This window comes from Myodes glareolus, chromosome 17, assembly GCF_982192425.1.
Source record: "Myodes glareolus chromosome 17, mMyoGla1.1, whole genome shotgun sequence".
NCBI classification, from domain to species: Eukaryota; Metazoa; Chordata; class Mammalia; order Rodentia; family Cricetidae; genus Myodes; species Myodes glareolus.
Window position 1 is genome coordinate 9,702,317 of NC_142042.1, and position 27,895 is coordinate 9,730,211.

Here is a 27,895-nt window from a genome sequence, read left to right on the forward strand (position 1 = left end):
GCATTCTTGCTTCTTTCCAGCATCTTCCAGAAGTCCCTAGCTCATGTCTTGCCGAGTGCTTATAGGTCCATACTACCCTCATCCACTCCCTCTTCCTCATGTGTCCCCCCTCTTACAAATGCTGCTTGAGATTCAGAGCCTGTCAGCGAGTCCCCGTGTGGCAAGCTGGCTTCTTTGGTTTCCTCCCTGTTTTCCTGCTCATTAGAACCATTTGTGTTTGCATAGGCAGAACACTGTTTAAATCAAACTCTGAGACCGCATGACTGCTTTCCCCCAAGGTTCCAATCATTTCCATTTTACCTATGGCTTCTGTCAGAACTGGGTCCTGAGTAAGAGTCTCCTGAACGCTCATTCCGTCTTCTGGGAAATGAAATTATCAGCAAGGCTGGTCAAGAAATTGTCAGTGCTTTGCTTTCCAAGAAACTCAAGTTTCTGCAGATACCTGGAGACTGAAATCCCCAATGCCAAGATGTGCTGCGGCTCTGTCAATTTTGTGGTCTGTAGGAGAGAAGAATCCCACCTCTCCTGGCCAGGAAGGCTGTCCCAAATTCCTATCGTGTCTGGGCTTGTCATTTGCATTCACCTAGAATTTTCTCCAGTGTCTCTCCAGCCATGGGTCATTAGACTCAGAGTTTCCAACTAGCAAGGACTATTCACCAACCTTCCAATCTGCTTGGCCTGATTATAATTAAAATAGAGGTCTAAAAATCAATTAATATTCATTCTATGTTGTAAAGTGTTTGCCAACAAGCAGGAGGTCCTGAGTCTGCTCGTTTTAACCTATGCAATTGTAGGCGGAGGCAGAAAGCAGCTTCTTTATTAACCAATGGTATTCACAGTTTACAGAGGGGTAATTCCACATCATGCAACAGAGTCAGGGCTGGGAAGGCCATATAGAGCCCTGGGGCTTGCTGGGAGTCAGGATACTATTGATAAGCCTGAGGTCAGAGAAAGACCCTGTCTCAACAAACAAGGTAAAACTTGATCTCTGGTCTCCACATACAAATGTAAACATACACACTTACAAATTAAATTGTTTATGTGACCAAACCATATGACCAGGAAATCAAGATGTTTCCCTCTAGCCTTGATATTGACAAGACAACCTCGAAACAACAGGAAGTATTGGGATGGAGGGTTGCCTCTGAGGCTGACTAAGCCACACACTGGGCTGAGAGCCCTCTGACAAGGTGCTGAGGCATCATGTCCCAACTGAAGAGCCTTTGGGAAGGAAAGATCTGGAACCTCTATTTTTACAGATGAGAAAATTGTAGCCAGAAAAGGTTAATTGACTTGCCTAAGGTGTCACACACAGCTCATTGGGGACAACACCACAGCTCACTCCAACTTTAAGACAGCACCCCCACTCCCTTCTTAGGCAGGTAAATTTCATCCACACCATATTATTCTCTATGAACAGCCTAGAGGGTTGTTTCCACTTCAGCGGCAGTGGCGTGGAAATCGGACCGCCTACCCAGGTACCTCACAAGTCCTGAGAAAACCACAGAGATAATAGGTGTGTGGGGGGTGTATTATGATGGTGATTGTTTTAATAGTTTAACCTGTAGGTTTCTGTGGAGCTTTTCCTGTTTGTTGAAGTGATTTGCATTTTAAATTCTACTCTCTGTATTGAAACATGTTTACCCTCTTTCAGATTCACAACAAATTGCAGGCTGCGTCCTCTAGGTTTTGGCAATTCCTGAAACCAGGTGTTATTCGAGTTCTCTTTGCATTTCTCAAGGGATGCATGGCAATGCGCCCCTTCCTTTCAGTCTGTTAAGGGGACGGTCATCCCTTTCTCTCACGGGAATGGAAACCTAAGCTAAGGACACTGTCATATCAGTGGCTGTTTTCCTCGACTCTCTTTTTCTTGTTTCCTTCCTCCCTCCAGTCTTCTTGATGGCAGACGGCATTTATTTATCTTTTATTCCTCGAGTCTATCGAGGCTAGCACTCACTAGCAGCACAGTATATTTGTTGAATGAATTATTCAGCAAGGTGAAGAACACAGAGTGGGACCGAAGGTACCGCATTTTGTAGGTCAACGGGTTTCCACCTCTGAAGAGCCAGCCAATAAAGCCTCAGGAAGATGCTGAAGGACCTGGAGAGGGGACGGGGGGATGAAGCAAGGCTGGCATTGTCTCGCATGAACCACAGCAAACATACTTGTTTCGAATCGAAATTCGAATTTCGAATAGATTAGGCTGCTATGTGATGCTGCTTTTGGAAGAGAAGCTTTTCTGAAAACGGAAATGAAGACATGTACCAGGACGGAAAATACGCTTACACAGTCTCAAAATGCAGTTTCTTATATTTTGTTTCTGGCCGGGAAAGTTAACTTTCCTATGCCACTTTATTTTCCCCATTCATCATAGAGCTGATGGGCAGGCAGATACCCCACCAACACTTGCCATTTCCACAGTATCCTAGCCCAGTGTACAGGACTTGGATCTAGGCAGGGAGGTACAGCAGAAGCAGGTGCAAGCAGGCCCAACATACCTGGCTTGACTTTTCTGTGCGTCTGGTTCCCTCTGGGCAACACAACTGTCAAAGACTCTACTGCCAAGGATGAAAAACACACTTAAAAAAAAAACAACAAAACTCTAGATCATTATTCTGAAGAACTTATATTTACCGTCTACACATTTCCATGGAAGATGATGATAGGAAACACACGGTCTCTCTGAGATTTAGAAGCAAACTTCCAGGCCAGAACAACTCCTGTAGCAGGATTAGAAATAGCAGTCAGAGCTCGAGCCAGGAGCCCCATGCTGGTCTCTCCTTTTACATCCCAGCACTCCTGCCTTCGGAGGGAAAGATTAAAACAGGGTAAACAAGAAAATGTTTAATAATGCCTAACTGGACTTGGGCACCAGTAGATGAAAACAGATGCATGTCCTAACCCACCAGCAAGCTACTAGGGCATGCCAGCAGACGGCCAGTCCTACTATCAAGGGACCTTCAAATATCTGCCTAGCAACACATACCTAAGTGATGCCTGGCTAATGTTCTTCCCTTGTCCGCCCACCCACTTTCATACCTGTTAAATCTGGTGGACACACACAGTGGGAACTCCATGAAGAGATGTCTCCAAGTAGCCCAAGAAATTTATCCCACTACTCTGTTTCTACAACATGCCGGTGAGGACACTGGTTCTTTTTCTTTTTCTTACTCTCCCCTCCCCCATGCTGGTACCTTTTTTGTTTTTTTGGAAATAGGGGTTTTCTTTTTGTCTTTCTTTTTCTATTTCTTATCCTTAGTTGTTCTAGAAGGAGTTCTGTAGACCAGGCTGATCACAGAATTTACAAATCCGCCTGCCTCAGCCTCCTGAGTGCTAGGATTCAAGGTACAGGACACTATTTATTTTATAATGCCAAAATTCATTTCATATCTACAGATCATGACTGGATTTTCAAAAATTAACTGAAATCGTGTTTCTGCATTTGGAACCCAGCTGTTGACGAATGATATATTTTAGTCATACCCAGCTGGCCTGAGATCTTTGTCTCCTGAGTTGATGGCTTTGAATGGAAGGGAAGGTTATCCGTGAATGATGCGACTCTGTCAGCTACCCTATAATAAATGTGCCACTGGAGCTGAAGGAAGAAACCCGCATTCCAAGGGCATTGTTCATTATCCTCCACCAGGACTTCTCAGAGACTATGAGATCCTTCTTCCTCATAAGGATTTTGATCAGTTGGGCAGTTAGAACACACAGCATGCACAAGGCTCTTGGGGTCACACACACACACACACACACACACACACACACACAGAGAGAGAGAGAGAGAGAGAGAGAGAGAGAGAGAGAGAGAGAGAGAGAGATTGGGGGGAGAGAATGAGTATTTCTTAGAGCTGAGCATGACATGACAGATTGAGGGTGGATACCTTTAATCCCAGCACTCCAGAGTTGGAGCAAGTTCCAGGGCAGCTTGGTCTACATAGTAAGATGATCTTCAACAAACACAGGAACAAACAAATGCCTAAAACTAACATTAAGCAAATGTAACTGTACCTGCACTTTATATTTTAAAACGATTTTCAGATTTTTTTAAAAATAGCTTCTTCTCAAGACCAATGAGCAAAACTGATTAATCGTCCAGTTCGTTTTTATTATGAAAAACAGCATCTGTGGTTTCTGGTTTCTTTGAAAGGATGAACCAAACAACTCAGTGATTATGTTTCTAAAACTTCTGCAGAGCAAAGTGATTTCAAATGTTATTTACCCAATCCTGACTAAACTGAACTATAGCATTCAAATAAGAAATGAATCAAAAGGATTCAGCTAGGTGTAAGCTCATCAGTTTTTTTTTTAAATTAAGAATCAAGAGAAGTATTTTATTCTGTTGAGGACTTTAAACAATGGAAAATGTGTTTTTCCCTTTTTTGTATGAACATAGACTAAGCAACTGAAGAAATCACTCACTGAACTTTAAGAACTGACTTTTGTCTTTTATATTTCAGTTTGTTGGATTACTAGGCATACGTTTGAAAAATTTAGAAAACAAACACTATAATTAATGGAAGTTTAATCTTATAATATTTAATAATAATATTTAATCTTTAAATATTTCTTTTCAGACAGGGTCTTAATGAGTTAAAAAATAAAGCCTGTGTGTTGCTGTGTGCAAGAAAGTGAGAGACAGGCAGGCAGGCATGCACAGTCGCTCATGCACACACATGCACGCACGCATGCACACGGGTGGATAGCTGAGAACCACTGTGGGTGTTGCTTCTCACCATCCTCTTTATTTGATCCTTGTCTCCTGTTTCTCAGCACTCTGGAGACCAAGCTAGCCCTCCAGTTTCTTTTCTCTGTAGACTAAGTTGGCCTTCTTGTTTCTTGTTTCCAATTCCCATGTTTCTGCTGAAGCTCAAGAATTATTGACAGGCTCTTCTGTCCCTTGTTGTTTAGTGGTTTGAAGAATGCAACGCATTCAGAATACAGTGCCTCAGTAAGAGTAATTGTAGATTAAGCCATCTCCCAAGTCAGATTCTTCAATCTGTCTCTGGAACTAACTGTGTAGACCAGGACGGCCTTGAACACTCCTTAATCCTCCTGCCTAAGCTTTCTGATTCCTGGGGTTCAGATAGGAGCCAGCAATCTTGGTCAGTTCACTCTAAACTTGGCCAACATAGCTGTAGATACCAATATCAGTTTCCAAACAGGAAGATATCTGTAATGATTTCTGCTTAATGGCATCTACCCGACAATGAACAGGATAATTGTCCTAATAAAGTTGTAACAGTAAAGCTACTGGGTAATTCTTTAACAAAATAGTTGGCAGGTGTTCATGCACTCTGAAACAAAATGAAAGAAAATGCCAGAAAATTGAAAGTTGGTAAAACTATTTGAAGAGAACCGTCTTCCAACAGAACTACAAAATACAAATTTTTAGAAATTACATATTACCCAGGATTTTGAAGTGTTATGAGGTATTTTGTGGGCTATCAATGTGCTTTGACTCAGTGGGGAAGAGTTTACTTATTATATATGAGATTTTTGGCTTAATCTTCTTGATCACCAAATTATGTGTGTGTGTGTGTGTATATAATAAACACACATGTATATATACATATATATGAAACAATGCAACTTTCAGATACTTTTTAAAAATTGAGTGCATATTTCATAAAGATGAGCATATTTCATATAGATGGTTCTCATTTTTGCAGTAATTCATGATGATAATGTTTCTCAATTCATACCTGGTTCAGTAACATTCCATAAACAGTTGTCTTAATCTGTAGTCATACTAGAAATCTGTATGGGGAAATAGATACTATAAACTAAAATTAAGAGTATCAGACAGGAAACAATCTGAACTGGGATGTTGAAAACGACTCTTCATTCATTCAGGTTTTGTAGATTGTCTAGATCCTAAGCAAACACCCTCCTTTGAAAAACAGAGCCTTAGCATGTGTGGTACTATCAATTACTTGTGGTTTTAAGTTCAAGCTTAGCTTGTTTGCCTTAAAACATGTTGTGTTTAGCTGTCTCTGCCATGAGTCTTACTCATTTGTTGAGCTATGGCTACCAAACACTGCAGCTTGTAATAATCCTTAGAAGGTTGTTTGCTTCTGTTTGCTGGTGGTTAAAAGTGTCTAATTTCTTTCATGTGTCCTCCCTTGGTAAAGCATAATTATGTGGTATGATATGAAGCAAAAATAATGAAAAATAGTATTTACTTCTGATAAACACAGAGGGAAACCAAATGGAGTCCAAGAATGAAAACAAAGCTTAAGAGAAGACATTAGAGGGGTGGGGGTGGGGACAGCGGCCAGCCAGGAAAGGAGGATGCCAGACACTGTGAACTTCAGCCAGTTGGTAAGCAGAAAGTTTCATAGTATGAACTGTGAGTGACAAATATGTGGATGTCACACGAACCCTCTGAGCACATTTATTGCTGTTCAGTACATTTCTTCATGTCTTATGCAGTCATGTGAAACTCATATGTTTGTTTAGAATATAGAATATTAATGTCCAGTGAAGTTTAAAGCTAAGGTAACCAAAGGTCCCTGGAGGAAACAGGAAAAGGATAAAAAGAATGTGGGGAGCAAGTAAAGTCCTTGTGTGTTTAGATGTGTACATAAATATTTTTATGCATGTGTATATGTGTGTTTGCGTGTACTTATATAGATGTGTACTTGTTTGTGTGTGTGTGTGTACCTGTGAATAGAGGCCAGAGGTCAATGTCAGTGTTCTCAATTGTTCTGCACCTTACGGTTTGGGGCAGCGGCTCCACGAATGTGAAGCTTGCCAATTTGGCTAAACTGGCTGCCCTTGCTAAAGATTATGTAGGGTGCTTCTGTCTCCACCTCTGCAGCACTGGGACTATAAACACATACTGTCGTGCCAGCTTTTACACACGTTCTGTGAGATCAACTTGGGTTCTCAGGCTTCCACGGCAAACATCTTACCTCCTTTCTAGCTCCCAAACAGCCCTGTTGCTCTGACTTCGACTTTCCACAGAGTAGACACATGGGTCAAGATGCACTTCTTTTTTCTTTTATGCTGTCTTGAGAGAACATGAAACAATAGCAGAAACTGGATGACTCACGGCAGGAGATGCTTTGCTAACCGGAGGAGGCAATGGGGTCTGTGGAGGATGCTATAAATCCATGCTTGCATATCTGTTTAACAAACAAACAAACAAACAAACAGAAAACATTAATAAAATTCCTGGTGGTTTGGCAGGACAAAAAATTGGTTAAAATGCATTTCTGCCTTATGGAAGTAAGGTTTGAGCTTTGACAACTTTGTGAGTCATAATGAGCTACCATGGAAGTAGCTCATTATGACTACTTTACTCTTTAGCAGAATGCACAATTTGTCAAGGATGTTTTGCCTTAAAATAAAACTTGGGTATTGGGGTTAGAAACAGAAAATTGCATTGAACCCAGTATCTGAGGTTCTCCTGTGCCATAACGGTGACTGGAACAGAAAGGGTACAAGGGAGAATGACTGTTCTATGCCAAGTAGCAAAACCACCCCTATTTCAACTTTGTTGAATGCAGGGTTACAAATGCCAATAAATACTTTCTTAGTTGTATGACTTCCCATCTTCTCAACACACACATACACACACACACACACAGGTGTGCATATAAACAGTAAGTTCTAGACACTAGAAAACCTCTTCAACAAATTGGTTGTGATAGTCCCTACTAAAGAGAACATACACATGTAAGTACAACGCTTTTATTAAGTTAAGCTTTGGAAATTACTCAAATTTTGATTGCAATCACTAATATGTGAAAATTTACAAATAGCTCACAAAAATATTTCAGTAAACTAACTAAAACAAGCTATTTAAATATTTTCCACTTGCTAATAAGTAACCATGGTAAGTATAGTTACCATGCATGGTGATAAATATATTCTTGCAAGATTTATAGGTTATTTCACATCTAATGTCTTAAATTCAGACCAAGTAACCAAGTAACCTTGATGCTGACCTAAGTGTACAGAGGTCAATCCACAAAGATAGCATCTTGACCCCCATTTATCCCATGAGCAACTGCAGCTGCTAAGGACTGTGGAAGCCACTGTTCTTCAGAAGGCTTCTGAGAACAGGTGACGTGTTTCCAAATTACCTCAGTGATTGGTACACATCATTCTATTCTGAGTTACCGTAATCCTGCTACTTCCTATGTCATGTAAAGTTTAGAGGCAATACAAGTGGGCTGGCTGAGGATGGGGCTCAGGGAAGAGTGCTGGTCCAGGACACGGAGGGACTCAGCGGATCATCCCAGAATGAGAGCAAGAAGGTGGTACTGACCGAGGAATTCCAGGACAGGTTTCTTTACTACTTTCTCTTTTCTTCTTCTTAATCTAAAAACTTAGAAGTTAAAACTTAAGACTTCTTTAGACTATTGTCTCCCAAGGTGGCACAGTCCTACTTTGTTAGGTCAAGGCTTTTTGCAATTGTATCAACTTGCTGTCTTCTCACTCTGAAATGGCAAGTGTCACAGGTGGGCTTTACATAAGTGAGAGACAGGCGCTTGAAAGTTTACCAAATGCCACAAAAATGCAATGAGATTCTACCTGTAAAATTAAGACCTCTCTGCAAGTGAAACCTCATTGAATGTGTTGAGAGGCTTGTGCTACAAAACGGAAATGAAAACTAAATGAGCTCACCCTAAACCAGGACAACAGGGAGAGGAGCGCCCTACAGGACAAATAACAAACACAAACCAGCAGATGGAGTTCCCAAAGCAAGGACCTAGCAGGCAAAAGGAAAAAATGAGTTTGGCGATGGAGAGACTTAAATACAAGCTAACGTTCTTGCATGTGTAAAATTAAAAGTGGTAAGAATCTGTTATAAATTTTGCACCATTACCAAATTTGTGGGATTATCATGGGATTATTAATTAGTTGCTTTATTTGTGAAAGTTAAAACACACACACATTTTCAGAGATAAAAGGACAAGATTTAGTCGAGAAAGATTGTGTAAAAAGCTGTGAAGAAATAGAGGTAAGTGAAAATCTCTGAACGGCATGCCTTGCCTGTTGAGTGTATTCAGGGAATCCTCACGTCCCTCGGCTCTGTGGAATGGTCACACTGTAGACTGGGGTCTGCTCCCACCTCTCCTCTGGGTATAGCTGTTTGTACTAACAACTTTTTTCTCTGGGGAGGGGGTATGTTTGCCACTCTCAGTAGCGCCTACAGCAGCACACCAAGGAAAGCAGTTTTCTACGACGGCTCAATAATTGCCTTTACTATCCTTATGTGTTGAAAATTATGTCAGATTACAATTTCAGTGAAAATGCAAAATTGAAAAGGAATATAGAAAATAATGTGTAAGGTTCTCTGACATGAAGTCACCGGGTGTTGCCAGATGGAGCACAAATGGCCCTCTAATAGGGGCCTGGTGCCAGCAGTGGGTGATCAAAGACCTCCTAGGTGGCAGCTACCTCAAGTCACCCTGGTGGTGTCAAGGACAGGGCATCTGAGTCCTGCCTTGTAAGTTCTTGGTGATATTATGCTAGAACACAAATCTTTCGATATGGATATACACATACACATGTTCACATATATATTTTACAGAATTTAAATAATTCATCCAAATAAATTATTTAAATGATTTAAAAATTCCTTTGTCAAACAGATTAATGGAACCTTGTTATTCAAAAGATAAATCATTTTATATGAAGTGGCGAAGATTTCAAGGGCTAATAAAGGTTTTATGAGAGATAAACTTTTAATGAATTAATATTTTGCATGCACTTATTTTCTATACACACAAATATATACATATATGCTTATATTGATATTTGTATGAACATTTTCTGACTGATTTTTTTTTCTTAAAAAGGGAAATAGAGTTCACATTTTTTAAAACAAAGTATTCTTCTTGATCTGGGGCGTAGGAACTGATTGCTGCAATTCGCCAAGTGAACTGTTAAATAGAGCTATAAATGTTATTTGTATAAGAGATAGCATAGCCTGGAATTCTTTTCTCTACTTGTAGTTTATATGACTCCAGCAATCATTACTCAGGAATAGTTTTATCTACGTTGTTGTTTAGGTTTCAGGTTTATCAGGCCCGCGAGATTTTTTTCTGTGCGGTCTAAATCAGAATGATGTTTTGCTCTAGAAAATAATGAACTAGTATTTGTACAATATGGCCCCAAAACCCTGAGAACAATTTTAAGGATTTTTCTGATGTTCAGTGCACATTCTTCAGCTCAAATTTGGCATAGTTTCAATCTGAGAGTCCACTGAAATTCAACTGGTTTACTTTATAATTAAAGAGAAGGAAATCATAGTAACAAAATATATAATATACGGCAGTCTTGTTTATTATAGAAACATCCATAAAGAAAGAAGCATGTTCTAACTTCTTCTCATTACCCCAACGGGAATTGCATCTTTAATCACACAGAGCACAACTGCTTTCTAATTTTGTTTAAAGGGTTCCAGTACTTACAAAAACCAGATCAGGTTATTATAAATCTAGTGCAAATTAGAGTCACCAGTCTTCCATCAGCCTTATGTAAGGCTTCTATGTATATCATAAATTTAATGGTATATTAAGACAAGCATCTGTTTCAGTTTTGTAGATGTTAATAATCTCACTATAGAGTATCTAAACATTTATTTCATTAACTGGAAAATTTAACTAAAGATAAACTTGCTTCTGTTGTAAAGGACAATATTTTATAAATGATTTTTGAAAACCTATAAATTTATTCAAATAAAGAGTTTTCTAAATATTTAATCAGTATCTATTTTTGACATTACATAATTTCTTTCTGTACATAAGCATATGCTATCCTTGCGATCTCAAATCTGTACCTTCATAAAATAACTTGGTATTCATATGTGTATATGTGTACTTACATCCATAAACTTTAAAATCATTTTACAATAGGTCATTAGAGAGAAAGTATGCATTAAATAATGGCATGGAAATGTTAAAATTCATTATTTCAGGTATTTCTCGAATTTTTTATTTGACTACATAAAGATTTATTTACTGTATGACTACATACAGAGAAACAAACCAAAGCATTCCAAGAAGTCTCCTTGGGATTCATATTACTTAAGAACAAGTCTCAATTGCAGATTCTTTGTCCATTTACATTTTGTAGTTGGTGTTTGTATTCAGCCTCTCTCTGATTTTGTTTTTAAAAAGCCTTTTTTTCTCACTATATCTATCACCTTTATCCTTGAGGCTTGTCACTTCAACTACAGCAGTAACCCAGCATCATAATGAATCATTGTGCTTCAATTACCATTAGATAACAAACAGGAAATTAGTTTTTCTTGCAGTGCATTCCATATTGTCTGAACAATTTAAAATACACGAATTCATTTGCACCATTAATTCAAGTATTAAAGACATAGTAGTAATTAAATTGGTGCCATAATTATATCTTCATAGTGAAGGTGGGGAGAATCTTGGCACACTAATAATCCGTTTTAGTTCTGTTGCGATCTGTGATTTTAGTAGGAAGGACAATTGAATTAGAGGGTAGATAATTCAGAGAAACACACAAAAGCATCCCAAGAATAGTCATCCAGGCAACAGTGCCGCACTGTCTCTTTAATACACTGTGGCCGCACGGGTTATAATAGTGATTTATTTTTAACGTAAAGCAAAAAATATTTTGTGATTTTTAAAAATCAAAATACTTAAAAATATTCACACATACAAAGATCTCATCATTATCACACCATTTCAGGACTCCTTTGAGAAACAAATGATTTTAATATGATTCCATATTTGAATGTTCGTCTTAAAAGAATAATTAGTTCCATTTTAGCGTATTTTTATGTATCGCAAGGGCATGTACTGATGATGTCATTGTGTGGTCTTGGGACAAGGGGATAAACTGCAAAGATCTATGGCACGGTGAAAACTCAATGGAATGATTTAAATTATTGTGGAAAGGGGGCATTTTAATATCTTATTAAGAAAGTATATGATATTATCAAAAATCTCTACAGCCTTTTACTTGGCAAATCGCTATGCTGGTTCTCACATGTTCAAATTTGTTTGTACCAAAATAGATAAAACAAATAAGTATCTTCAAAAATAGAATGTTGGTGGCGCTGTAGTTCAGCTGGGAGAGTGTCTGCCTAGGAGAACCTAAGAAGCCTTTGGTTCCTTTCCCGGCACTGCAGAAACTGGGCATGAAGGTACACATAGTTAATTCCTGCATGAAGGAACTGGAGGTAGAAGGATCAGAAGTTTGAGGCTATCCTCAGCTACATATTCAGTTAGAGACTGACCTGGGCTCTATGAGATCCTGTCTCAAAAAAATAGAGTTAAAAAAAAAAACGATAGTTATATTAATAAGGAAATACAATAATAAAAAATGTCAGTAAAATTAAAGGATGCAATCAGAGGGTCCAGCAGAGCCAAGGTAAAGAGCCTCAGGTTTTTACCATTTTAAACCATGAAGTAGTTTGAAAAATGAAGTGCATCTTATTTATTTATTTAAATATTCAGACTGTATATGACAACTGTTTTATGCTGTACAGGTATGAGAACTTCGTTTTAATCTGAAAACACTAGAAAGTGATAGAACTCACAGGGGTCGTCTGTGAGTTTGTGTTCTGTCTCTTAGAGCCTTTAGCAATCCGGTCATCCTGCAGTGGACCGCGATAAGAATAGACAGAATCATATTCCCAGAGCCATGGAAATCCCATTGTGAGGAGTCTGTGAGGCTGCTGTTCAGCATGGAGCTGCCGACACCGCTAACATCCCTTTGCTTTTGTTCTGCACTCAAGTGATGTATGTGTCATGATTTACCAGGGGCGAAACCTGCAAAGACTTTTTCTCTTGGTTTAATTTTAACAATTTTTAAAGAAATTTCTTCTTTGTGGTTGACAGTGGTGAGGTTTCCATGCATTAAAAAGAATGGAGAAGGTCCATTTCTAAACACACACGTTAACAAGGAAAAAGTGCTTATGGATACGTATCACGAATAAAATAATGACGGGAAGTTGGGACAGAGTCTGGAGAAGCAGCACACTTCTCTGTCTGTGTTTGACAGAAGCATTGATAGAGGAAGATCTATAAGACCCAATTAGAGAAAATCCTCATGGTGCAGAGATTAGCAAGAGTTATGGGAACAATCTATAGAAAAGAAAGACGTTGACTTATGAGAAACGCAGTGGAAACATGATTATAAGGGATATCATTTTTAATTTGCTTGCTTTCAAGTGTCATAATTGTAATAGTATAAAATTTTTATAATCCTTTAGAGATAGTTATGCATATTTAAACATTTGGGTGTATAGAAAAACTCATGCAGCCACTTATATGGGTGGATATTTTCTAAAAGTATTAATTAAAAAATGATGGCCTTAAAATGCATATGATTATACATTCTGAATAATATCATTAAGTCTAGTACACCATAATCATATTTATATTATGCTTTTCACTTTCCTAAATTTTGAGGCTGAACTGCCTCCTTTTAGGTAAGGTTTGGCCTTCTTGGACAGAATTTACTGAGCCTAAGAGTTGAGAGAATAATTAAAAACGTATTGGCTTGTCAAATGTTTTCATATGTTTCTGGTCTCATGGAAAATGAGTTTTGATTTCATTTTAGCTCCATGCATGGCAAAGCAAGAAAGAAAAAGAAAAGAAAAAGAAAGCAAAAAAGGAGAAACGAAAGAAAAAAGGGAGGAATGAAGGAAGGAAGGAAGGAAAAAAGAAAGGAAGGAAGGAAGGAAGGAAAGAAGAAAAGAAAAACAAAGCCAGCATAATTTCCAACTAGTTCTAGTTAGACATGTGACTCACACTGCACTGGACTGCTCTAGAACATTCTGCCAGGGCACTTTCTAGAGGTGGGAGCCATGTCCCCACCAAACATCAAATTGTAGTTGTCAAGAAAAGAGCACCAAGTTCAATTCAGGCGATAATCTAACTAATTTTGTTCCTACTTCTGAACAGGATAGTGGAGCAGCTTTACACAGGTTTTGTTTGTTTGCTTTTTCTTCTGTTTTTGAGAAAAGATAGCTATGTAAGTCTACCATGTAGCTCTGGCTGTCCTGGAACTCATTCTATAGACCAGGGTGGCCTCGAATTCATCAAGATCTACCTGTCTCTGCCTCCCAAGAGCTGGGATTAAAGATGTGCACCATGATGCCCACTTTATCCCATGTATTCTTTAGGAGCGTCCCAGCCTTCGCTCTGCGACAGTTCTCTTCACTGCTTTGCTTCAGCCGTGATGCTGTTACAAACACAGTCAAGGTCTAGCATCCTCTCTCCATTGCAGCTTCGTGCAGCCTTTTAAAGACTTGGCTTATTTATACTCAAGTTTGCTCCAGCAGGGCCATGAAGACGCTACCAGCTGCATTTACTGTTTTATACCCATCCCAGCTCTTGGCCACTATGCCCCTTTTCATGGTTCTCCGTTAACTTGTTACCTAAACTGTCACTATTCAGACTGTATTTTGACAAATACCTGATCGTTTTCCTTGTAAACAAAGATACATGGATGGCAAACAACTTTGAAAATTAATGTGATTTCAGTCTCAGAAATACATAAGCCTATTGAATAAAATAATTTCTAGTTTCTAGAAGTTGCTTAAATTAAAAACATGCGTTTCTGCAGTTGGGAAAACATGTATGGTAAAAATGTTTGAAGCCCACCAATCTCTCTAACCACATAAGCTAATGAGTTCCTTCTGTTTTCTTTGAATGAAATCACCATGAGTGGTTAGATGTTGATTTAACATAAAACAAATGGAAATGGGTGTTTCTTCTGTCCTTTGTAGAATTTATTTTTTAAAAAAAAACAATTAGCAAGTATGATGAAGAAATCAATGGTTTTGCCATTACTGAAAGATTAATACCGACCGAGTGGTTGTGTCCAGTCCTTTGGCTTTTAGGAACCAATAGCATATTCCAGTTCCCCTGACGTTGTTCACATCTGTAGACACTAGTTAGCAACTCCGTTCATTTTTTTTTCCTTCTGCTACCATCACACCTGTATTGCTGTAGGTTGTGTTTTGAATTGTCATGAAGTGTCAGCTAAGCTGTGTTTCCTGGATGTGGACAGACTCTGGAGTGTATCACATTACTGTTCCTTCTCAGTGTCAGGTCTGTGGCTAACAGCTTAATCTTGAACATTGAAATTGAATTGATTGGGCTGCCAATTCTCTTTTGTACACCTATACAGAAAGTGGAACTATTGGGATACATGAATAATACAGAATTAAAGAGTTCTTAATATTTAAGGTATCATGGAAAAGGGACACCACTACAAGTGTGTGTGTGTGTGTGTGTGTGTGTGTTTTGGCATAGCAAATAAATATTCTTAGGGTGAAAATTTTCTGAACCTTTGAGCTGTAGAGAATACACATCCTATTGAATCAAAATTGAAAGTTCTTATGGGTCATTTCATGTTCCCTAGAGTTGTAACTCACTTTTGGCCAACTTTCCTCATTTTAGGTGTGTATGTGTGTGTGTGCGCCTTAGAAACATAGTGGAGAGTGATTCACTTTATGTCCTGAGCATCAAAGAGTATCAGACGTATAAAATGTAGACAGTGGTTTCTTTCAGAGATTCTTTCTGAGAGAATTAAATAAATGAGCCAACATATGGCCAGCTTAATTCAGGCAAAAATGTCTATTGATTACTTGCTAAGCTTACTAAATAAAAACTTCAGGCTAAGTTTTGCTTCCCCAAAGAAAATAGGATTAGACGGGTCTGTGCACTCACTGGGGCTTCCTGTGAGTCAGGCCAGATGAATGCAAACCTTGAAAGCTGAACAAAAGAAAGAGCTAAATTTTTTTGGCAAATGCAAATTACTAGTAGTTTGACATACTGTGTATTACGCTCACAAATAAGCCATTTTTTTTAAAAAGGAGAATGTGATATAAATGATCTTTGATGTCTGAGAATCATTGGTCTGCTTTCTTTGCACCTTCTTTAAGTAGGCGGAATTAACTTTTCTAGGAGGACCGGCTCCTTGTACTGCTTTTGACTAGTGGGAAAATGTAAGCACACTCATGTTTTGCCTGAGCTCTGCATAGGTGTATATTTTGCAAACTGCTTTAACTTTGCATGGAGGATATTTGAACTGATTGACCTGAGAAATTCCAAGTGAAGAGTGTCTGTACCATAAAGCACAAGCACTCTAGGCTGCTCATTTTATCAGTCTCGCAGTCGAAGAAACGGTGTCTTCTCCTTTGAATCTGAGAATGATAATGTGATTTGGATATATGTACATTTAACTTCAGATTTTCTGCAGTCAAGAATGCAATTGACCAGTATTTGAGTGACTTTAGTGCTGCAAATATTTGGCTCTGTGACAAAATGCAAATGCTAATTGATATTCAGAATATTCGAGTCTTCAGAGCAATCTCCTGTTGACATTTTAATAACATTGTTTGGAATGATTTCCGAAGTGTGGTGACTGCAACATACCCGCAGTAACAAAAAGTACATATTGTTTCTGAAAGCAGACAGCTCAAGTTTCACCCTGCTTCCTAGAGGTTTCAAATCTGGGAGAATCAGCTTCTCGCAGGCAAATAGCTGAATTCATTAACTTACTCAATAGTTTATAATACAATGGAAAACTCACTGCTTTCTGCTTAGACATCTTGTAATTAAAAAAAAAATCTAGATTTGATTATTTACCTCCCGGGCAGAAGACGCTTACCCAGTTTTTAAACGTTTATTTTTATTTATTTTCTCCTAGCATGATATTGTTGTGGCTTTGGTCCTTTCAGCTTCTTTCTGTCGTTTGCTAACACTGTCAGCAGAGAAGGACAAGGAAGTGTTCTGAGAGGACAAGAGCTTCTGCGGTTTCAATGTAAGGAAACGGGAGACAGACCTAAAAGACGATGACTGCTCTAGCAAGCAAAGCCTTGCAGTCTCCTTTCCTTCCGTTGCATATCCTGGTGAGTTTAATCAAAAACAAACAGAACGCTCTTGTGAAATATGGTCAATAAAGTCAAAGTTTAGCTAGCTCTATGTAACTACAAAGAAAAAGTCATCGCAATTAAAATAAAATGCAACTTTCGTTAACGAGCGCGCCGGAAATCTCAGGTATCAAAGACGCATTAGCCCCGGAGCGTCCCCTGCGCGCCGCAGCCGGACGGAGGCAGCCGAGGCGAACAGACCTCCTTTCTCCTGCGAGCAGTCACACAAAAGGAGGGCTGCGGAAACTAAAAGTTTCGGGGCCTCCGGCTCGGGGCGCGCGGAGCAGAGAAAACCTGGAGAAGGGGTGGGTAAAAGACGCTTCCAGAGCGTCCGGGCGCAGTACTGGCAAGGAGTGAGCTCCTGGGTCTGGAGGGAAGAGGGAAATAGGGAGGGGGATCCCGAGCTGCAGGCCCCAGTGGCCCCAGTGCCTGGCCCCCGGTAGCCTGAATGCCAAGCTCTCCCGGACCCCCTGCACGGGGATCCCCAAATAAAAGCGATGTTTGGAAAGTGCGTGTGTGCGCGCGGGCTGCAGAGCATACTGTGGGCTCGCCGAGAGTGGGGTTGGGGGTGGGGTGCAGAGGGTGAAGGCTGGATACCGAACCCCGAGACCTGGCTGGGGGTGGGGGCAACGCCAGTCGATAGCCAGGGGGAGGACAGGGGAGGGGCGGGAGCCTGCGCGGGCGCCTCTGGGGCGCGTTCCGCGGCCGTGCGCGCGCGTCCCCCGTCGCCACCACCACCAGCGCCTCCCGGAAAGCCCTGCGGCCGCCCCACCGGGCCGAGCCCCGGCCGGCCAGTCTTGGCGCGGCTGCTCGGCCGTCGCCACCGCCACCCGAAAGGCTAGACCGCCTGTAAGTGTCCCCTTCGCTCCTCCTCCTTCTGCCCTGCGCTCGGGCGCCCCGCTGCCGCAGCTGCTCCAATGGAGTGGAAAATGGCCATTGGGCGCAATGAGTTCTAGATTATCTGCTCCGCGTTTTGTACTCAGCTGCCTGTCTTAGGAGTTTGCACTAGCCCCTACGCTGGCAAACGCGGGAGGGAGAGACGGATGCTGCGCGGGTCCGTGCTCATATGTTTATATGATTAGCAGTCCTGGGGTGGGGGTGCTGGGGGTGGGGACTGAGGAGGAGGAGGAGGAGGAAGAGGAGGAGGCAGGAGGTGACTCCAGTTCAGCCCTGGCTGAGTCCGTGTCAGGACTTCGGGCTCCCCGTCTCTCGCTCCCTGCTCTCCTTGCTCTCCTCCAGCTCTCACTCTCTCCGCGCTCACACACACTCACTCACTCACACACGCACACACACATTCACAGGCACACGCACGCAGAGGTGCCCGAGCGCCATCGGGAGCTTACCGGAGGATTTTTGGCGATTGTTGAGGGGACCAGCCTCCCTTCGCGGCTGTGCATCGGCGCGGCTCTTCCCTGCTCCTCCCGTCGCTTTCCCTGAACCCGAGTTCCTCGTCTCCTGCGGCCGCAGAGGCCCCCCCCCCCCACGCCAGGGGCCCCGACGTGTGAGGAAGGGCCGGCGGCAGAGTCGTGCCCCAGGCCGCAGGGGCGGCGCGTGCTCCGGATGCAGGTCCTGCCGGCTCTGCCCGTGCGCTCCGGGCTTCTCTGGACAGACTGAGGGACTTGGCCTCGCTCCCCCGCGCCCGTCCCCGCCCCCCCTCCCCGCCGCTGCCAGGAGACTCCCGAGTCGGCGCACCTTCGTCAGCCTCGCTCTCTCATCCCCGCAGCTTTTGGTTTTGAATTTTGATTTTTTTTTTTTTTGGCTCCGAAGGGAGCGTGTGGCGGTAGGCGCGCGCTTGTGCGGGCAAAGCCCCCTGTGTCGCGGAGCGGCGTGTGGGAAACTGCGGGAAGATGTTGACTTAAGCCTCCGGCAGCCGCCCGGGCCGCTGGGCTGCTTGGCTGGACTCGGCGGCTGACGGCGGTGGAGACTCGAGCCCGAGGACAAGCCGAGCCGAGGAGCCGCGCGGCGCCGTGTCCGGCCCGCCAGCCGCGGCCGCCGCCTCCCCGCGCGCGCTCGGCCAGCAGGAGCACCCCTTGCCGGTCGCCGCGTCCCCTCTCTGGCGCCCGTGTCCCCGCACGGCTCCCCGCACGAGATTGACCCTCCTCTTGGGCGCATACCGAGGTAAGCGCCAACAATGTGCCTCTGTACCCGACTTCGGAGACCTGTTTGCTGGGCGCCTTCTGATGGGGCTGACGCCTCCGGAGGTTGCCGTGTCGCGGGGGTCAGACCCGCGCTGGCCACTCGTGCGCAGCCCTTCCCGCCGACATCGATCGGCAGAACTCTGTGCGGTGTAGCCCGCTCGCCGGGCCGCGAGCGGCTATTGTCACGCTCTCGGGAATCAGGCTGGCTGCTGGGGACCTAGAAGGCGGGGGTGCGGGTTTGCGAGGCAGCTCCAACCTAATCGTGCATTTCGGGGGGCATTTCTTAAAAAGCTTGGGGACCAGAAGGTGCCCTTGGTTCTTTACGCAACGGGGCTGTGGAGGGGGACTGTGAAGTGCGTTTTCGCCCGGGTTGTCCCGCCCCAGATATTGGGCCTCAGACTCGGCAGGGACTCGTCCGTGGTTTGGCCCTGGGAGCTAGTCCCGGGGAAGGGGACGGTGGGGGAGGGCTTGGATGAGTTGTTGCGGGCTGTCGTTTCTTGTCGTTGGTCAGGTGGTGCGGAGAGGCGAGGATGAGAGAAAAGCACAGCCAGATGTGACCTCTCTAGTTTTGAGGCTGGCAGCGATTAGGGGCGCCTGCTACCGGGGCCGGGGGAGCTCGGCGACGGGGAGGGAGGGTGGCGGGGCCCGGGGACTCGGCGGGCCGGGGCCAGGGCAGAGAAGCTCCCGGACCGGCAGTGAGAGGGCAGCAGCGGGCCGCGCTGGGCCTGCAGGAGAAGTTAAGGGGCGTGGGCTGCCTTTGGGGTGGGGAGCCTACTGGCTCGTGTGCAAGCCCCCGGTTGGAAGCAGCAGGGAGAAGGAGTCGTGGGAGGAGCGCGAGGGGAGGGAGACCCTTGGGGTCGCGGGCGTGGGCTTCTGGATTCTAGACCTTCCGCCACACCACAGGGACAAGGGCGACCCACAGCGAGGAGGCGTCTCTGAGTGTGCAGGACTCATGGAGTTGGGACCAGCAAAGTTTTTTTTTTTTTTTTTCTTCTCTTCGCTGAACTGCAGGGTTTGGATTAGAAGAAATCGCTGGAGGCTTTAGCGAGTGCGGGGCTGTCTCAGAGCAGAGGCCGAGGCACGTGCGTCTTCCTGGGTGTTTATAGCTCTTGGTCCAGCCTGTCCTCTAAAAGCAACGTCCTGCGCTGCCCATCAGAGCCTTTCCCTGGCGTGTGGGGACTCCTCCTCCTCCCTCCTTTTCTCTCTTTCCCCCTCTCCGGGCCCCTCCGTTCCGTTCCTCCAGATACAAACTGTGTTGTCTCACATTCAGACGGAGGAAATGTTTCCCTCCTGCTTCATGAAAGGTGTCAGGCTGCTTAGCAGCTTCTCCAGGCAGCCTGGGCGCGCCTGAGCCTCAGCGGCAACCAGATGGTTGCCCTTACAAAGGCCAGGTTTCTGAGGAGCGCCCCCGCCCCCCGCCGCTGCTTTTTCTTCTACGTTTTCCCGGGCTTGAGTTCCCCTGTGCTGTCCCCCTTTCCAGAGGCGTCGTTTCCCCCGTAGTTAGTTGGTTCATTCATTTCTCCCTCTGCAGCCTAAGACTTGAGCCTGCTTCCGAGTTGACGCTGCCTACTTCTAATTCCAACCTTGAAGAAAGGCACGCCCGTTTGGTCAATGATTGCCTGTTGGTAGTTTGCTTGCTAAGTCAGGATTTGTGGTGGGGTAAATCTTAAGAAACAGGCCCTAAAGAAGCACCAATTCGTCCACAGAAACACAGAAGTTTTTGGGGGTGACCGTGACAGCGTCCAGGTAGGATGGAACTGTCTCGAGCCTAGCCAAAGGTAATTGTAATTGTAGTGTGCTTTGATGCTTACTAGCTATCCTTAGAGATTCCTAAGAAAATCTGCTTAAGTTCAGGTGTGTTTTCGAACTTTGTCTCCCCCCCACGCCCCCCCGCACCGTCCAGTAAACTGGTGCGTGATGGAATCCCAAGGAACGCATGCTCTGCTGCTGAGTTCCTTTTGTTGCCGCGCTCGAAAAGAGGTGCCATTTCACATACTGCACAAATTGTTTGAATTAATGCAAGTGTGAATTCTTACCGTTTGAAGGGGACGATTAGCATATCAAAGGTTTCTTAGCTTCAGCTCAATTGAGAAAACTGCCGCCTGTCTTCCTTTTGCGTCCAAGGCGAGGCCCAAAGGGCAATGGGAATTGTAAAGGGTGCTGGCTGGAAGGAGCATCCAAGCCCGGCTGCCGAACTTTCCCTGTCTGTAATTATGTGAGCTAAGAAACATTGTCTCTTGCTCTGGAGCGCTTGCAGATGGCAAGACAATTATTTTCAATTGATAAATGATTTGTTCTTAGGAAAGCGGTGACCTTTTGTTTTAGGATAGTCTCTGTTGGCGTTTCTTTTGGGGTTCCCTTAGTGAAACATTCGGAAAAAGCCCAACTGTTTAACCTAAAGCTTTTCTAAGACACCCTTTGCTCTGTTATTACAATTAGAAGGGCTTCCAATTAGTCTACACAACAGTAACTATTTTGTGATAAGACACTCATTACTACACATCGGAAACTTTTTTATACACTTACTAAATTAATAGGAATAAAAGGAAGTAGACTTTGTTGAAAATTAAAAGCCCATATGAGCTTTATTAGCACGACTTCTGATAGAAGTATCAGCTTGGAAAAGGTTTCCAAGCGACAAAGACTCACATTTTATGACTTTTATTTAAATGAATGTAATTTTATTTAGATACCGTTTTTGTTTTTATCTTTAAATTTTTGTCAAACACTAGACACAATCTTTTGTTTGGATTAAAGTTGTTTTTCAAGAAAAATATCCAGTTTTCTTGGTTCAGTTTTCCCCCATCTATAGAGCACTATGTCTGAATTTCTTTTAGCAACCCAGAACTTGAGTGAAGAAAGAAATAAGAAACTCACCTATAGGGCATTTGTGGAGAGCAGAGAGATCAAGAGAGAACTCTTTTTCTTCTGAATTACTTGTATTTATTTCACTTTAGTTTTTCAAAACTGATTTTTAAAGATAAACAGAATGGTTGAAAATTGTAAGCTTCTCTCTCTCTCTCTCTCTCTCTCTCTCTCTCTGTCTCTCTTTCTCTCTCTCTCCCTCTCTCCTTCTCTCCTCTTTTCTTCTTGGTTTACCTGTGATGTTTGCTTTTGAATATGAATTGACATTCTTTCCTTGGAGGAAAGATATTTACTCAGGGTTTGGACTCCTAGCTTCTATTTTAATAGTGGAAATGAATTCTAATATAGCCATTTGGGGGGGGGAGCTCCACCATTAATTGCCTAAATAGTTTAGCCTTTTGTTTAGTGGGATGGTAATTGTTTTCAGATCAAGATGAGTTTTTTAGTACCTTTCCAATGGAGAGCCTCACTGTGCAATCATTTTATGATAGTTGTTTATCTGCTTGGTTCACTAGCCAAAGAAACACTGTAGTATTGGGGTGGGGGTGGAATTGGTTGTAATTGTGCCTGCTGTGCTCCAGTTGTGGGTAACGCCTTTGCTTTGAGTGCTAAGTCTTCTCGAGAAGACACACCATCTTCAGTGCTATTAGGATCATACAGAAATTGCCTTGAAAATACTGTTCTTCATTTTATATGATCCTGAGTTTAACAACTCTCTAAAGGTGTAAAAGGCAGTGAGACTAAGATTTCTTAGAATTTAGATGACAAAATTGGGCTACTTAGAGAAGAATTAATGTGCAGTTGAAGCTCTTCAGCTGCCATTTGCAATCACCAGGCTGGTGTGTGTTGGCAACAGAAAACGAATTTAGAAATGCAGATAGCCCTGGGAACAGGTAGTTAGGGAATTCAGAATATTGAATCATGTGGGCTAGAACAAACCAATTACTTCAAGTTTTGACATGAGAATTTCCAATAAATAACTCTGTTTTCCAGGTTTTTCGCTCTGTTTTATTGGTGGAGTAACATCAAAGCCACCAGCATAACTTCCGAATGTCACGAAAAGGAATATAAATGCAGAGATCTCACTCGCAGTCCTGCGAGTCCTAATTTCAGATGAGACCTCTGGTGTTTCTACTGCTGCGGTTTCCACAATCAGCTGAAAGCCTGGGCTTCTCGGTGTTTCTCAAAACATGCAGAGAATACAGAGCTTTAAAACCAAGTTTACTCAGGGTCAGGGCTTTGCTTGATCAGTACTCGGGCTCTGTGTGCTTTCTTAAAAATTTTAGGGTGTATTTTAGTGTCCTTAAGTCATGTGGGGTATAAAAAAACCGACAGGGATGTGAAGGTCAGAGTCACAGGCGATCTGCAAACCCAAGTCATAAAACGTTACTGCTCTGTTTTCTATAAAAATATTTATTTGACCTAATGTTTGTGAAAAATTATTTAAACGATGGTTTATTAACAGTTGTAGTATGCACTAGAGACAGCATTAGAGATTTATTGCAGTGTGTGGGCTTAACACACTTGTACCCACCTATGAACGCTCCATTTTCGTTTTAACAGAAACCTTTTCCCATTTGCCTAAGTGTTGACAACTAGAACTCAGGTTAGGCAGGCTTTGCTTAAGAATCAGATACAGTTTTGAGAACGGAGAATTGAGCATCCTGGGAAGTGCTATTCTTAGAACTTTCCCTGCTAGAGGCTTGCACTTTGGCATCTAGATTCCTTGTATCTGCTTTGGAGTCGCCAAGGGCAAGGGGCTCATTTGACACCTGCCTGCTTTTCAGCAGAGCAGATCCTTGTAAAAGAAAAACACAGTCATTTTCAGGGCGATATGTGCTAGAGATCCGTACATGTGATGGAGGAAGGTTATGTACAAGCATGCCTATTTAAATTGAAGGTTTTGATAAACTACTAAAAATAGCAAGTTTTATAACTGGGTGTAAAAAGTACTTGGATCCTTACAGATATCTCGGTCAGTTCGACTCTTGCGCTTACAGGTTCACATTGCCTCAATCCATAACTGTTTTGGAACTATTTTGAACAAAGATTAAAACATTTCTACTTGAAAGCGAGAGGAAAATCACAGGTTGGTTAGCCTCTCTGTTACATAACACTGGCTCTTGAGGTCTACCCAAATACTCACCTCTGCAAATAATTCTTGATTAAAGGTAGAAGACGTACTTAATCATTAGATTACTATAATTAGAGCGATCTTATCAGAAAAATAGATGGACTACTTTCTGAAACCTCCAGTTGTGTGAGCCGTTCTCCAAGATTGGGTAAAGAAGTGACCTTTTCTTTCTTTCTTCCTAAAAATGCTTTAAGAAACAGCTTAAGAAAATGATTTGTTGAATATACAGGTAGATGGTTAATTATTGAAGTTAGATACAGTGAATCATAACACTTAGTATACTGACCTGGTGTAGTCACAAACAAAGAGTCATTAACACCCATCAGACTTCAGGTAGGTACTTGAGTCTGTTGTGTAGGTTTCCTTAGTGCGTGTTATAAACTAGAAAAATTCATACTAATTTTGATACAAATCGTTATTTTTAGGCAAGTCATGGGCCGTAAGAATAGGAAGGCCCAATCAACTGAAACCACCATTTAAAAATCAATGTTTTTAGGTCTATGGTCTGATAGACTAAATGCAAGTAATAGTTTGGATTCTTCTAAAATAAATTTCAGTTCAGTAAGTTTTGAAAAGTTTATTATTCTTTCCAGCCATGCCCCCCACCCATAGCAAACTTCTTATGTTTGATAGGCAAATATTGCCAGGGAAGAGGACGTTTGAGGAACCGAGCTCCTGCTTTCAAATAAAGTGCAATTACGACAGGCACTGTGGAACTGTCTGGAAAGCACAAAGCAAATCCAGATACAATTTGTTTAATTACAACAAAAATACAGCACTATGAAAGTATACTGTTTGTCTTCATAGAGGATTTTATGCATTGTGTGGTAGTAAATAAAATCCCATCACACTTGTATAAATTTGTTCAATTACCAGAACAGCTAAAAGAAAAAAAAATCAATTGAGATTGAAAAGCAACAGAAATTAGATTACCTTGGTTAGTAGAAACTTGCCAGCATTGTCGAAATTGCTTAATAATATCAAAAGTCACCGTGCTTTGCAGTGTGAGGGCGTTGGCTCCTCTTGTAATATGTATGTGTTTGCCTACTGGGTGATTTATTATTATTATTATTATTATTATTATTATTATTATTATTATTATTATTATTATTATGCATCCTTTTCTTTTCTCTTTCCATTTTTGTTTTCATGGCAGTTGCTAGGTAACGCACAGGAAGCTGTACCCTTGGTGGTGGTGTTATTTGCTATAGAGGTTGCTTTTCTAGAAGCTTTGGTCAATTGACAGTTTGAATCAGTATCATGAAGTGCTGCACATGATTTGAGGAATCTGAAGAAGCTTCCTCCTTCAGAAAAGGCGGCCAGTTGGCATCCACAGGACCACATTTTAGGATTTCTTTTTTATCACCAACACTCGACTTATACCGAATCCTCCCTCTTAAATTCTTAGCGCAATAAAGGGGTGCAGACTTCATTGCTGCAGATAGCCAGGCACCTGTTTTATGACCACCTTGATTCATTCTGGCACTCAGCTTTGCCCTAGTGCAAGAATAGTCACCAGTGCTGCTCAGAAGACACCCGGCTGTTTTTAGGTCATGAAGTCAACTTCCTGGAATTTCTAGGGAAACCAGTTGAAAGGAGGAGGACAAATGCCACTTTAAATAGAGATGTTTAAATCAGATTTCTGCCTGAGGGTAAAATTTAGGTCTGTCTTTGCCCGGATGTAATGTCTCCCTCTGCAGAGCAAAGCGTTAATCGGTGCAGGACAAGAAAGCGTGGGACGAGAACAGGTCCCAGTGTGTCCTGCCATTGATGCCTTCCTCTCCCAACCTGCAAGGACCATCTTATAAACATTACAGACAGACACGATATTGCACCTCAGTCTCTGAATTCTGCTGCTGCAATTCATTTCCTTACAGCTGGGTGTGTGTTCGGGGAGATGAAAACCCCAAACCTCTAGATGCCTTTTTAAAGAGGTGGATGCAGTACTTTATAAAATTAGAAATGTAGCATTGAAAAATAGGTGAGAGAAGTACCCACAAATATGTGACCAAGTCCTAATTTTATTTTAGAATACATTAAATCACCTTGATTTTTTTTTCAATTGAACGTAGAAAAAAAGAAAAGGACATAAAAGCGAACCGTCAATTATTGGCTGTGAAGGATGGCAGAAGTTGGTGAGACACACCATGAAATCAAACCAATGTTATTTTGTCAGAACAAAAGCATACAGAGCGTCTGTCTTTTTCTGATACACACAATGGGATTTTTAGCGAAGTAGTGGTAAAACAATGTGCCGGGGTAGACCTAATAAAAGAAAAAGGCAGGGTTTCGCCACCAGGGCAAACTGTTTAGCCCCATGTACACATGAGCAAGCAATTTACATCCTGAGCATCTTGATTCATCGGTAGTTCTGCTATTTCTAGGCAGTGTTAGGCTAAGAATGAATGGAAATTTAAAGTGCAAACCAGGTATGATCTTGGCATCACTCTTTAAAATGATTTGGTGAGTCAGCTGTGGTCTGCTGTCGAAGGTGTTCTCAACCTCTGGACCGTGCACTGTGCATGCTGTCCACTGTTCTCGCCCTTTCCCTGCTCCTGATGCCTCAGTCTATGCCTCGAACCCATTACTACTCAGGGATGGGATGGCTAAACAATCTAACCCAGTTACTGTCAAAATGGCCGTAGACTGGGGGGCAGCTGAGGTGATGCTGGTCCAGACTGATGCTTTCGTTTGTAGACCGTGGCAACACATTTATTTATGGAGAGTGCAACGGACAGCTTTGTTGTCTTTTAAAAATAAGCCCTGATTTTAATTGTTTTCAAAAACGGAAGTGCTATGGTACTGCTTTCCCATCAGATGGGAGAACCATTGCAAAATGTGGATAAACTCAATACTTGGCGTTTATTTTCTGTAGAATACCATTACGTAATCAGTTCTCAGCTTCCACTCACATAGGAAAGAGGTGTTAAAAATGATTTTTCTGTCTTCGCTTAAAAGCAACATTTATTTCTCTCCTTTTTATTTCTTCACTCCACACATACCTTCCACAGGGAAATTTTACTCTCCTGCATTAAAAGCCTCTGTCTTTTAGTGTTTGGTGCTGTGGTTATTGATTAGAAATTACATTTCTTACACATCCTTTTCTCCACTAATTTCCGCCCCCTTCCCCCAAGTACTAGGAACGGAGCCTAGGCCTTGCAGTTACTGCTCAGCTAGGTTCTCCCTTTGTGTTCCATCCACAGCTCCTTCCTTGTGTTCCTAATATTTGGATTCACAGAGCTGTTTCAGTTGCTAGACTCCCCGGCTGTCTTGTACCTATCACGAGCAGCCTTTGGTAATGTTGCCTATTTATGCTCGTGTGTCCTCTAGTAGGTGTTCGTGTGGTCACGTGTTGCTGAAGGCTTGCTGTGACCTGACACAGGGTACACTGGAGACAAGATAGCCTGAACACACTCCATGTCTCGTTGGCCGTGTTTGAAAAGACAGATACAATACAAAACTGCTTCATTTAGTTTCAGATGCGTCAACGAATAGAAATTAGAGACCAGACTCACGATGCCCTAGGCATCTCTGTCATGGGGAAGATAATGCAGACCTAGTTGTGCCTTCTCGGTTTACTTGAACAGACAAATAAAGAGTACTGTTAATACCCTTTGCCCTTCCCGTTGTGAGTGCTGCGGTACCCACAAGGTACACAAATGCAGTTTTCATATTGTTACTGTTTTTCAAATACGCGGACATCCTACATTTTAAAATCCCTTTGCCTAATTTTCTTTGTTTCCTTGGGGTAAAAAAAAAATCTAGTGACATAGAATTTTTGTTTCTGTAATTAGCATGGAAATTAATCCATGTCTTTATTTTTGCTAGTTTTCCCGTGCTGAGGTTGAAATCCAGAGCCCTGTGCAC

General features: G+C 42.3%; 1 protein-coding gene and 1 long non-coding RNA gene across 21 annotated transcripts in view; one reads left to right on the forward strand and one right to left on the reverse strand.

The window, feature by feature from the left end:
* Positions 1 to 27,895, forward strand: part of Adgrl2 (adhesion G protein-coupled receptor L2) — a 618,755-nt gene that overhangs the window by 425,810 nt on the left and 165,050 nt on the right. For 13 of the 18 annotated variants that reach the window (XM_048453608.3, XM_085677558.2, XM_085677556.2 and 10 more), the window contains exon 1: positions 18,873 to 19,009. The exons of 3 other annotated variants lie outside the window; for them this stretch is intronic. The gene's annotated coding sequence lies outside the window, so the exon portion shown is untranslated. Of the gene's footprint in view, positions 1 to 17,049; positions 17,197 to 17,671; positions 17,741 to 18,872; positions 19,010 to 27,895 lie in introns of those variants that run through there. 2 more of the 18 variants (XM_048453606.3, XM_085677555.2) reach the window with 2 other exon arrangements.
* Positions 795 to 18,507, reverse strand: LOC148119316 (uncharacterized). 3 transcript variants are annotated; one of them, XR_015735282.1, is made up of 5 exons: positions 18,235 to 18,507; positions 6,921 to 7,133; positions 2,635 to 2,720; positions 2,499 to 2,555; positions 795 to 2,100 (listed from the first exon to the last, which is right to left on the reverse strand). It is a non-coding gene; the product is annotated as an uncharacterized LOC148119316 (long non-coding RNA). The 3 variants fall into 3 exon arrangements; XR_015735283.1 differs by having other exon boundaries at positions 2,499 to 2,558; XR_015735281.1 differs by lacking the exon at positions 2,635 to 2,720 and having other exon boundaries at positions 2,499 to 2,579.